Genomic DNA, 10,795 nt, shown 5'->3' on the forward strand with positions numbered 1-10,795 from the left:
CTGTGAACCGGAACCAGGCCAGGAAACTTGATCAGCCCGGTTTCCTCCCACCTCACAACCAAACGAAAACACATTTGTCTCCATGACACGATTGTGTTTGCAGGAGACAGCAAAATTGTTTTTTTCCCCCCACTGAGGAGGCAAGAATAGAAAACTCCACCTGCCAAGACAGCCTTCCTCCCCCAGGCACAAAGGACAGAGGAAGCTCCTGTCCCCAGCTTACTGGTGCTTGAAATGCCAAGGTTTTTTCTGAGGCTCCAGGCTCTGTCATTTGTCAAAATGTGAACGACTTCTGGGAAGTCGAGTCTTTAAAACAAACTTGTTTCCTTTAATTTTATAAATATTTACTGAGTCGTTTCTTTAAGGAGCCTGTATCTAGAATCTGGGAATAGAGCGATTGAGTAAGACTTGCTCAAAACAAACCGCTCAAGGGAGCAGCAGGCCATGGGTGGGTGACAGGTCACGGGGTGCGGTAAGGAAGTCAGTCTATAATTGTACTGAAGTATTGGCGCAGGGTCAGAGGATGGGAAACCATAGCAGGGACCCATTCGTTTCGTAGCTGTGACAGGTCAGGCTTGCGCTGTCATCTAAGGATGGGCTGAGAATCTCAGATAGGGGGCGGGGCACAGCAAGGCAAACACATGCAGGCACGAAACCCAGGAGGGTGTGGTACTTAGCAGAGGCGGGAGATGGGACAAGGAAGAGGAGACTGGGCAGCAAGGAGCACTCATTGGTGGAGGCCACATGACCTAAGGTGACAGTGTCTCTCAGTTCCGTATCCCCCTGCCCTTCACTTCACCTTTCCAGAACTCCCCTGTCTATAATCGTATAGACTGGACAGCCCACCCTCAGCTCCAAATGTGCATTCTGTTTGGGTGAGCAGCCTGTCTATCTTATTCTGCTGGATACAGTGATTGGTTCAGGAAAAATTACATAACCGTTTAGACCAAAAAATGGTGAAGAGATGTCGGGGTGTGGGTCCTTGAAAAGAAGAACTACTTCTCTCTTTGAAGAAAGTTTCTAGAAGTCACTTGCTGTTCCCTCCCCTTAGATGGCCAGGGATCAAGACCGCAGGTGACTGAGCATAAGGAGGAGCCACGGGAGACAGGTGGGCTGGTGGCACATGCTTGAAGTCCTGAAGATGGTAGGATCATCCGAACCTTGGACTTCAGGCAAGTCTGGACCACATAGCAAGACACAAAGAGACCAAGAGAGATGGGGTAGGGAAGATAATGGTGTTGAATGTATTGATTATATTTTGGTCAACTTGACTGAAACTCGAGTCATCTGGGAGGAGAGAACCTCAATTAAGAAAATGTCTCGGGGTTGGGGATTTAGCTCAGCGGTAGAGCGCTTGCCTAGCGAGCGCAAGGCCCTGGGTTCGGTCCCCAGCTCCGAAAAAAAAAAATGTCTCCATCAGATTGGCCTTTGTATCCAAATGCGGGGCATTTTCTTCATTGGTGATTGTTGGGGGAGGGCCCAGTTCACTGTGGATGGTGCCGTTCCTGGGAAGTAGACCTGGGTATTATTAGGAAGCAGACTGAGCAAGCCACTAAGCAGCATTCCTCCATGGCCCCTGCTTCAGTCCCTGACTCCAGCTTCTTCCCCTGACTTCCCTACATGATACACCATGATGGGAATGTGCAAGCCAAATAAACCCTTTCCTTGCTTTGGGTCATGGTGTTTTATCAAAGTCACAGAAAACCAAAACAAGGATGATGATTGGGATGATGGTGGTGGAGGTGGTAGTGGTGATGGTGGTGGTGATGGTTATGGTGATGATGGTTGTGCTGGTGGTGATGGTGGTGGTAGTGGTGGTGATGGTGGTAGTGGTGGTGATGATGGTTGTGATGGTGGTGATGGTGGTGGTGGTAATGATGGTGATGGTGGTGGTAATGATGGTGATGGTGGTGATGGTGGTGATGGTAGTGGAGGTAGTGGTAATGGTGGTAGTGATGATAGTAGTAGTGGTTATGGTGGTGATAGTAGTGGTGGTGATGATGGTGGTTATGGTGGTGGTGGTGGTGATGGTGGTAGTGATAGTAGTAGTAGTGGTTAGGGTGGTGATGATGATGGTGGTGGTGATGGTGGTGATGGTGGTGATGGTTATGGTGATGGTGGTGGTGGTGGTAGTGATGATGATGACAATAATGATGATGATGACAGCAATGATGATGATGGTGACTGCTGCCCAGGTCTGCCTTTCCCCTCCACATATTCAGGCACCGTTGTGCACCCAGCTGAACTGGGAGGAGTAGAGCTTGACTGTCTGGGTGGGTGAGTTAGACAGGATTTCAGACAGCATAGGTGTGGGAGAAAAAGCCTTCTCCAGAGAGTTTCCAGTGAAACAGCTCTCTTTATCGGAGGTAAGCAAGGCCTGTGAACTTTGGGGAGTAGGGAAGGGTTTTCAGGGTGAGTGCACACACTATTGGCCAGTGCCAAGGTTACTTCTCAAGGCAGAGGAGGGGATTATAAGGTTCCATGTGGGGGCTTGGGGATTTAGCTCAGTGGTAGAGCACTTGCCTAGGAAGTGCAAGGCTCTGGGTTCGGTCCCCAGCTTCGAAAAAAAAAAAAAAGAACCAAAAACAAAAGGTTCCATGTGCTGGGACAGATAGGCTCAGAGCAGGGAGGAAGCAATCCTACTCCTGTCAGTCTCCAGATGAGATTTTCAGGGTTTGGACACATCTTGTCTTACTCTTGCTCCCAACCAGCTCCCCTGGTCACTCGGCTTTCTGACCTCACAGATGCCGATGGTGAGATTACAGATGTAAACTATTCTATCCAGCTGTTAAAAATACTTCATCCATTCTTTAAGAATTTTATACATGGGTACAATGTATTTTTATCATACCAACTGCATCAAAATTTTTATGTAGGTCCAGGTTGTCCACTAGGCCATCTCACTACCCATTTGGGGGTTACTGAAAGAGAAAACCAGTGACTGTGAGATGACCCAGTGATACTGGCACTAGCCACCAAGCCTGAGGACCTGAGTTTGATCCCTGGACCCACATGGATGGCAGAAGGAAGAAAATGACTCCTGCTAATTGTCCTCGGACCCATGTGCACATGCCCTCCCCCACCACTCCAAACAGGTAAATATGATTTTTAATGTAAAGGAAAACAGTCCCAAGGACCTCCTGTTTGGGTACATGCCGTACATGCATGTTCACCTGTGTTCCTGTTCCTTCTGTGCATGGATGGCCGACTGCATGCGATCAGCTTTGTGGGATGATAATGTATTTGGTATTAAAAAGACCTGGCATCTCAGAACCCACACTAAGATTTGCAGATCTGAGACAAATATTTAGTTTGTGTTTTATCCCACTTGGAAAACGCAGACATCCTGCGTTGTTTCACCTCCACCCACAGCCCCGTGGTCGCAGCCACCCAGGTAGCATCTGCTGAGAACAGAAAGCACGAGGTGGGGCTGCTGCCAAGCTCGGAGAAAGCTTCGAGGGTTTTAAGCTTCCAGGGAGATGTGGAGCCCACAGACCCTCGGCTAGCCTTCCATGGATGTGATCTTTGGTTGTCGTTCCTGCCTGGCCCATTGGGACCAACAGAAAGCTCCCGTTACCCCCAATATTTATACTCACTAGCCCTGGTTTGCTCTGCCTGTCACCAAGCTCACTGGGTCTGGAAGCCACCTAGGTCCAGACACAGACAAGGGATGAGTCAACTGTGAGACTTGATCAAAGGCTCAGCCACAGGTGGAGCTGAGCTAGAATACATAGTTGTTTGTTTAGTTTTCATTTTGTGGTGTGTGTGTGTGTAATGTGTGTATGATGTATATGTAATGTGTTGTTTAATGTGTGTATGTAGTATGTGTGCATGTGATATGTGTGTGATCTGTTATGTGTAATGTGTGTATAATGTTTGTGGTAAGTGTAATGTGTGTGTAATATGTGTGTAATGTGTGTGTTGTAATGTGTGTGTAGTATAGTGTATGCATACACAGAGGTAGGATGGGTGTAATATAATGTATTGCATGGTGTGTGGGTGTGTGGGTATGTGTGTGTGTAATATGTGTGTGTATAATGTGTGTATGATATGTGTGTAATGTATGTGTAATGTGTATATATGATGCATGTGTGGTGTATGTGTAATATGTTGTGTTATGTATGTGTATAATGTATGTGATATGTGTGTGATGTGTTATGTGTAATGTGTGTGTAATGTGTGTATAATGTGTGTGTTGTGATGTACATGTGTGTGTGTGTGTAGTATAGTGTATGCATACAGAGAGGTAGGATGAGTGTAATATATTGCATGGTATGTGGATATGTGTGTGATGTGTTATGTGTAATGTGTGTGGTGTGTGTGATGTGTGTGATGTGTGTGATGTGTGTGATGTGTGTGTGTGTGTGATGTGTGTATATGTTGTGATGTGTGTGTAGTATATGCATACATGGATGTAGGATGGGTGTAATATAATGTATTACATGGTGTGTGGGTGTATGGGTATGTGTGCATATGCTGCATGTAGTATCTGCATGTGTCTGCACATGGTGTGTATGTGTGTGTGCGCATGTGCGCATACCCACATGTCTATGTAGCAAATGTACTGGTTCGTGCACATATAGAGAGCAAAGGTCAGTCTCAAGCATCTTCTCTTTTGTTCTCTACCTGTGTGTGTGTCGGGAGGGGGGGCTCGTTATATAGCCTTGGCTTATGTGGCACTCACTATGTAGACCAGGCTAGCCTTGGACATACAGAGATTCCCCTGCCCATCTCCTGAGTGCTGACACTAAAGGTTTGAACAACCACTCCGGGCTCTATCTTTTGGGGTTTTTGGAGGGGTAGGGATCTCATATTGAACCTGCTCACCACCTGGATAGACTGTCTGGGGTTCAGGTGCACACTGCTACACACAGCTTTTTAGGTGGGTGCTGAAGATTCGAACTCACATCCTCATGCTTGTGCAGCAAGCACCTCCCCTCCACTAAGTCCTCTTCACAGCCTGGGTTCAGGCTCTCCATCTCCTGCTATGGGGCTAGTGTGGCTGCTCCACCTGATATTCTTAGTAAGATCTTCAATACAGATCCTAGTGAGTGACAGCCCGGGGCAGCTGCCCTACAATGGGTACCTGTCACTATGATCTTCAGCTTCTTAAGTATTGATGGGCTCAGCCCCTGCTCACACATGCTGTCCTCCACAGCAGAGTTGATGCCCACTAAAAAAGAACCCCGTCCACCATCAGCATCATGAGGGTATGAACCTGCCTCCTTCCCCAGAGTGTGTGACCTGGGTTTCTGTGGCCCTTCAGGCTTTCTCGGCATGGACAGACTCATCTCCTTCCCCTCACCAGTGGCTCTCTTATCTGCCTATATCCAGTGGCAAGGATTTCACAGCTCTTCCCTGAAGACCAAGCCAACTTGAAGAGGGACAGCTTCTGGTTCTTCTGCTGCTGCTTCTGCAACTCCATACTGGAGTCCTGCCCCAGGACAGACATGGTGATGAGGTCTTTACAAGGTGATTCCTAAGGAAGAAGTACCCCCGGTTTGCAGATGAGAAAAGGTCTCCATGGCAGCAGCATCCGCCCACAGTAAGTGGGGCCACGCCATTCATCTCAGGCCCTTCAGGTACTACAGCTCCCAGTTCCTGGTGCGTTTGCCACTGCAGACGTTCCTTGCCCTTCCTTCCTCTCTCTCTCCTTTCCTATTCCCTCATAAACCTTTCCTTTCTTTCCCACCACAGTTCTTTGCCCACAGCCCAGCACTGACAAGATCATGTAGGCAGGTACCCTACGATCTGGCGTGCCCTGTCACTTTCTAGGGCAGTGAAGGAAATTTGGCTTCAGAGCATCTGTCTTACTTTGGGTTGGTATTGCTGTGAGGAGACAAAAATACCATGGCAAAAGGGAAACATTTCACTGGGGCTGGTTTACAGTTTCAGAAGGTAGTCCGTTATCGTCATAACAGAAAACATGGTGGTATGCAGACAGACAAGGAGCTGGAAAAGGAGCTGAGAGTTCTACATCTGGATCCACCGGCAGCCTCAAAAGAACTGTAAGCCACTAGGCATGGTTGGAGCTTCTGAGACCTCAAAGCCCACCCCTCCCCTAATGACGCACTTCCTCCAAAAGCCACACCCACTCCAACAAGGCCACACCTCCTAGCAGCGCCACTCCCTATAGGTCAAGTATTCAAACCCATGTGAGCCATTCTTTTCAAACCACCACAGAATCCCACATTATAGGGACAAAGCCCAGGGCTCCCCAACTTGCTGCCCACCAGAGGTGTCTCCCTCGGCTCCCGCTGCTTGGCTGTGAGGTGACACCATGGTTTCTCCCTCCCTCTTTCTGGCAGCTCTGATGTGGAATTGCCCCTGTCCCCAGTGTCTCATCACGACAGAAGTGGAACTCTGCTTCCTGTAGGCAGCATATTGCTGCCACGGAATCTTAGGACAGAGAGCTTTGTGGGAACCATGAATGGGGAAACGGAGGTTGCAAAGCGCAGAAGGGACAGAGCTCGCCTCAGATCCCCAGAGCCTCGATTTCCAGTCAGGAAATGGGTACAGCCCGGGACTGGATCTGCTGTTTATTGTTGTTTGCTTCTTTTGATCTGGATTTGGGTTTGGTTTGGTTTGGTTTGGTTTGGTTTTACAAAGAGATTTCCCATTAACTAAGACTGACCTAGAACTCCCAATAGACCCCAGGCTGGCTGCCCACTCCTGATCCTACAGCTTCCCCCTCCCCAAATGCTGGGATTGCATGGCTGCACCGCCACCCTTGGCTTAGATTTTTGTGTTTGTCTCCTTTTATTTCCACATGCGATTCATCCTTCCGGCACTTCAGAGCACTAAGGAAGAGGCAGAACTCATGGATTCAGGGCTCCAAACCCAGGGCTGCCTCTGACCCAGCATGTGTGAACCTGGAAGGTCACGTGTTTCCCACCCATGGCGTCCATTCCCTCATCTATAAGGGCACTCTCAAAAGCCCAGATGCTCAGCTTGAAGCTAAAATGTGCCCAGGATGTTCCCTGCCCCAAGGCTTTCAAAGCAGGAGGTGGCACACAAGCCATACAGCTGCTTGACCCGTCGGCCACTGTTCCACATCTCAGAAAAACCTAATTCCTCTTGCTGGCCGCTGGGCCCAGGTGCCGGGCTAAATGAATGGATTTGCCGGAATCCTAGTTCCCTGTGGCTGCTCTCACATCCAGAGCAGCATGTGTCAGTCCTGAGCACTTCAGGACAAGTCCCCAACAAGTCCACTGGGGACAAACCTGTTCCCCAAAGCAGGATCTGCTAGAAGGCAGTGTTGCATTACATTGCTTGATGGTACATTTTATTCCATCCCATAACCTTTATTGAGCAGAAGTTGGAATCTCCTGCAGAGGCCATTTCCCTTTTTGGGAATGTTTCCTGGCAGGAGACATCCTGGGCAGGCAGCATCCCAAAGGACAGAGAGACAGTTTCAGGACCCCGGGACAGGCAGAGCAGTAGTGATGTCAAAGGTAAGGCAGAGCTGAGGGGACCACATCGTGGACTGCTTGCTAGGCAAGGCCCATCTACCCAGCATGGGTGCAAGATGAGCTGAAACATCTTTTGGTCCTGAGACAAGAGCTCTGGAGCCAGCTGTGCACCTGAGAGGAGACACAGGACCACGGTGAGAAAGCAGGAGGGCCAGCCAGCATCTACATAGCTACAAGGAGCATTGATGTCTGGTCTTCTGGGGCCCTCTCAGTCACCACGTTAGGGTGCATTTAGCAACCAACTTGAGGCATTAACTCTTCCTGGACTGTCCATACAAACAGGTCCCTTATGCTGGAGAAAGAGGGTAAGAAATGTGGGCATTTGTGGGGGTCAGGGAGAGGCATCCTGACACTGGGCACTGCTCTCAGCCATAGCACTCAGAGAGAGGAGGAGACGCGGGGACACTGGCAGCACCTTCGTGGTTTCTGCAAAGGCTGCTGTTTGAGCTAGTGGGCGGTGTGAGGAGTCTTGCTGGCTGTGCAAACACAGTGCTAATCCAGCATGGCGGGACAAAAGAACTGAAAGCTCTCCACAGGCCTAAGGGTTTCGAGAAAATAATTTCAATTAAAATTAAGTAGAGGGGAGACTTGGGCCACCTGTATGCAGAAAGCATAAAGTATGGGGAACTGAGAAGTTGGGGAGAGGGAGAGGAAGGAGGGAAAAGGGAGTGGGAGAGAGGAAAAGTACACACAGCAGGGACGAACCCCTGAAGAGGCAGCAAGGGAGTTATCCAGAGGATGGAAACGTCTGGGTCTCAGCCAGGGGAGCAGAACCGTTCTCTGGCAGCCGTGGTGGCTAAGCTGTTCCCGGGCTAGCTACAGGTGCTAGGAAGGAGGGGCTCTAGAAAAAGTCAAGTTACCCAGTCGCAGTAGGGAGGTGGTTGCAGGCGGGGCAGGGGAGGCAGGGATTGGGGGGTGGTGAATTGCCCTTGATGGCGATAGTGAGGAGAGCCAGCAGCCTGCAGGAAGGTTGGTTGGAGGAAGGACGGTGCTAGAGCAAGCTGGCCTTAGCTCCTGCCCCTCGGCGATATCACCAGTACACGCGCGCGCGCGCGCGCGCGCGCACTCGAGCGCTGGGTGCAGTTCTCTCCGTGGCTTCTCTGCAACTCAGAACAGAAGTTTAGCGACAGATGGCTGCAGTGGGAAATGGCTGGGACTTAATGAGCGCTGTGGTTTGGATATGGTATGAATGTGTCCCCCCAAGGCTTCATGCTCTGAAATTTAATCTCCATTGGAAGAGGTGAAGAGGCTGGACGCAATCCAACTCTATAGAGTTTAGCCATGGGCCTTTGTGGAGGTTGTGACAGAGATTAAACTTTGCCATCAGGGTAAAGCCCCAGGACTGGGTCCTGGCTGCTGTATGGGGAGGTGGGGGCCGGGAGCGGGTTGGCCAGGCCTTTAATGCCAGCATTCCAGACGCGGAAACCTGAGGATCCTCAGCTAAATAGATGGTTCAAAGCCAACCTGGACTACATGTGACTCTGATTCAAAAAGGGAAAAGAAGAAAAAGGTGGAGGAGGAGGAAGAAAAGAGGAAGAGACATGTGGACACCTAAATTCTTTATCATTTGCTATGGGAGGCCTTGTTGTATTGGTTAATCTATGTCGTTACCTAGGAGACAAGCCTCTGGGCATACCTGTGAGGGATTATCTGGATCAGCTGTTCTCAACCTGTGGGCATCCATCCCTTTAGAAGTCGAATGAGCCTTTCACAGGTGCCACCTAAGACCATCAGAAGACACACATACTTACACAACGATGCATGACAGTAGCAAAATTACAGTCATGAAATATTGACGAACATAAATTTATGGTTGAGGTGACCATAGCATGAGGAACTGTATTAAAGGGTCAAAGCATCAGGAAGATTGAGAGACACGGATCTAGATTAAGGTTAGACATGCTGGTGAGGGTGTTAGCTTGACTGAGTTAATTAAAGTGGGAAGGCCTGTCCACTATGGGCGGCACCATTCCCTTGGCTGGAATACTGGACTGTATAAAAAGGAGGAAGTGAGCTGAGCACATGTATTCACAGCTCCAAAGTTCTTGGCTATGACTGCAGTGGCCACCTGCCTCAGGCTCCTACAGTTGTGACTTTCTCACTACAAAAGACTAATGTCCTAAACTGTGACTTTGAACTATGGGACCTCAAACTATGATAAATCCAAAATAAATCCTTTCTTCTTTAATCCCCTCTTTTTTTTTTTTTTTTGAGTCATGATCTCACTGTATATAGTCCTAGGTGACCATTAGATATTTTATGGTTGCTGAACCACAACACAAGGAACTGTACTAAAGGGTTGTAGCATTAGGAAGGGTGAGAACCACTGATCTATAGGGAAGCCATCATCCATGCTGTGTGAAAGCTTTGCTTTTCAGTGTTGCTACTTTAGGGTCACCCGGGCTCATGTCAGTAACCCTTCACCCATGCTCTGTACGTAAGCCTAATAAACTCAGTGGATCCCCAGGGTAAACTGTGGTGGAACCGTACTTTGGTTTGTCATTGGGACCTTAGGAAGAGGGAAGACATTGCTTGCCTCTCCCTAGGGGAGGGACTCTTGAAACACTCCTGTAAATAATGCTTCTGTCTTCTAGTTGGAACGAACTGTGTAAGAAATAAATTGTTCTGGTCTGTTTTCAGTGTGCATCACGCTTAGAATTCATCAGAATTATGGGTGAGTGGGAGGATCCAGGCCTTCCCCCAGCTGACAGCTGGAACTTACTGGTCTCAGAACTCTGGGAGTAGGAAAGCACAAGTTGTCATCTTTGTGACTGAGCCCACCATCAGAAAAGAAGGTGATCTTAAGCCCTGTGATGGTTTGAATAGATATGCCCACTCCCCTACACACACACCTTCACCTCTGCCCCATAGACTAATGTGTTTGAATGTTTGGCTCATGAGGAGTGGTACTATTAGGAGGTGTGGCCTTGTTGGAGTAGGTGTGGCCTTGGAGTAGGTGTGGCCTTGTTGGAGTGAGTGTGGCCTTGTTGGATAGGTGTGGTGTGTTGGGATAGGTGTGGCCTTGTTGGAGTAGGTATGGCCTTGTTGGGGTAGGTGTGGCCTTGGAGTAGGTGTGGCCTTGTTGGAGTAGGTATGGCCTTGTTGGAGTAGGTGTGGCCTTGGAGTAGGTGTGGCCTTGTTGGAGTGGGTGTGGCCTTGTTGGATAGGTGTGGTGTGTTGGGATAGGTGTGGCCTTGTTGGAGTAGGTATGGCCTTGTTGGGGTAGGTGTGGCCTTGTTGGAGTGAGTGTGGCCTTGTTGCAGTGGATGTGGTCTTACTGGAGGAAGTGTGTCACTGCGAGAACAGGCTTTGAGATCTCTTTT

The 10,795-nt window shown here is 49.2% G+C and overlaps 1 long non-coding RNA gene across 1 annotated transcript; it reads left to right on the forward strand.

Moving 5' to 3' along the window:
- Positions 1 to 5,697: 5,697 nt before the first annotated feature.
- LOC148006075 (uncharacterized) lies at positions 5,698 to 10,111 on the forward strand. The gene is made up of 2 exons (XR_015620505.1): positions 5,698 to 6,008; positions 6,797 to 10,111. It is a non-coding gene; the product is annotated as an uncharacterized LOC148006075 (long non-coding RNA).
- Positions 10,112 to 10,795: the final 684 nt, after the last annotated feature.

The sequence above is a fragment of the Rattus norvegicus genome, chromosome 5 (assembly GCF_021556685.1).
Source record: "Rattus norvegicus strain SHRSP/BbbUtx chromosome 5, alternate assembly SHRSP_T2T, whole genome shotgun sequence".
In the NCBI taxonomy this organism is placed as follows: domain Eukaryota; kingdom Metazoa; phylum Chordata; class Mammalia; order Rodentia; family Muridae; genus Rattus; species Rattus norvegicus.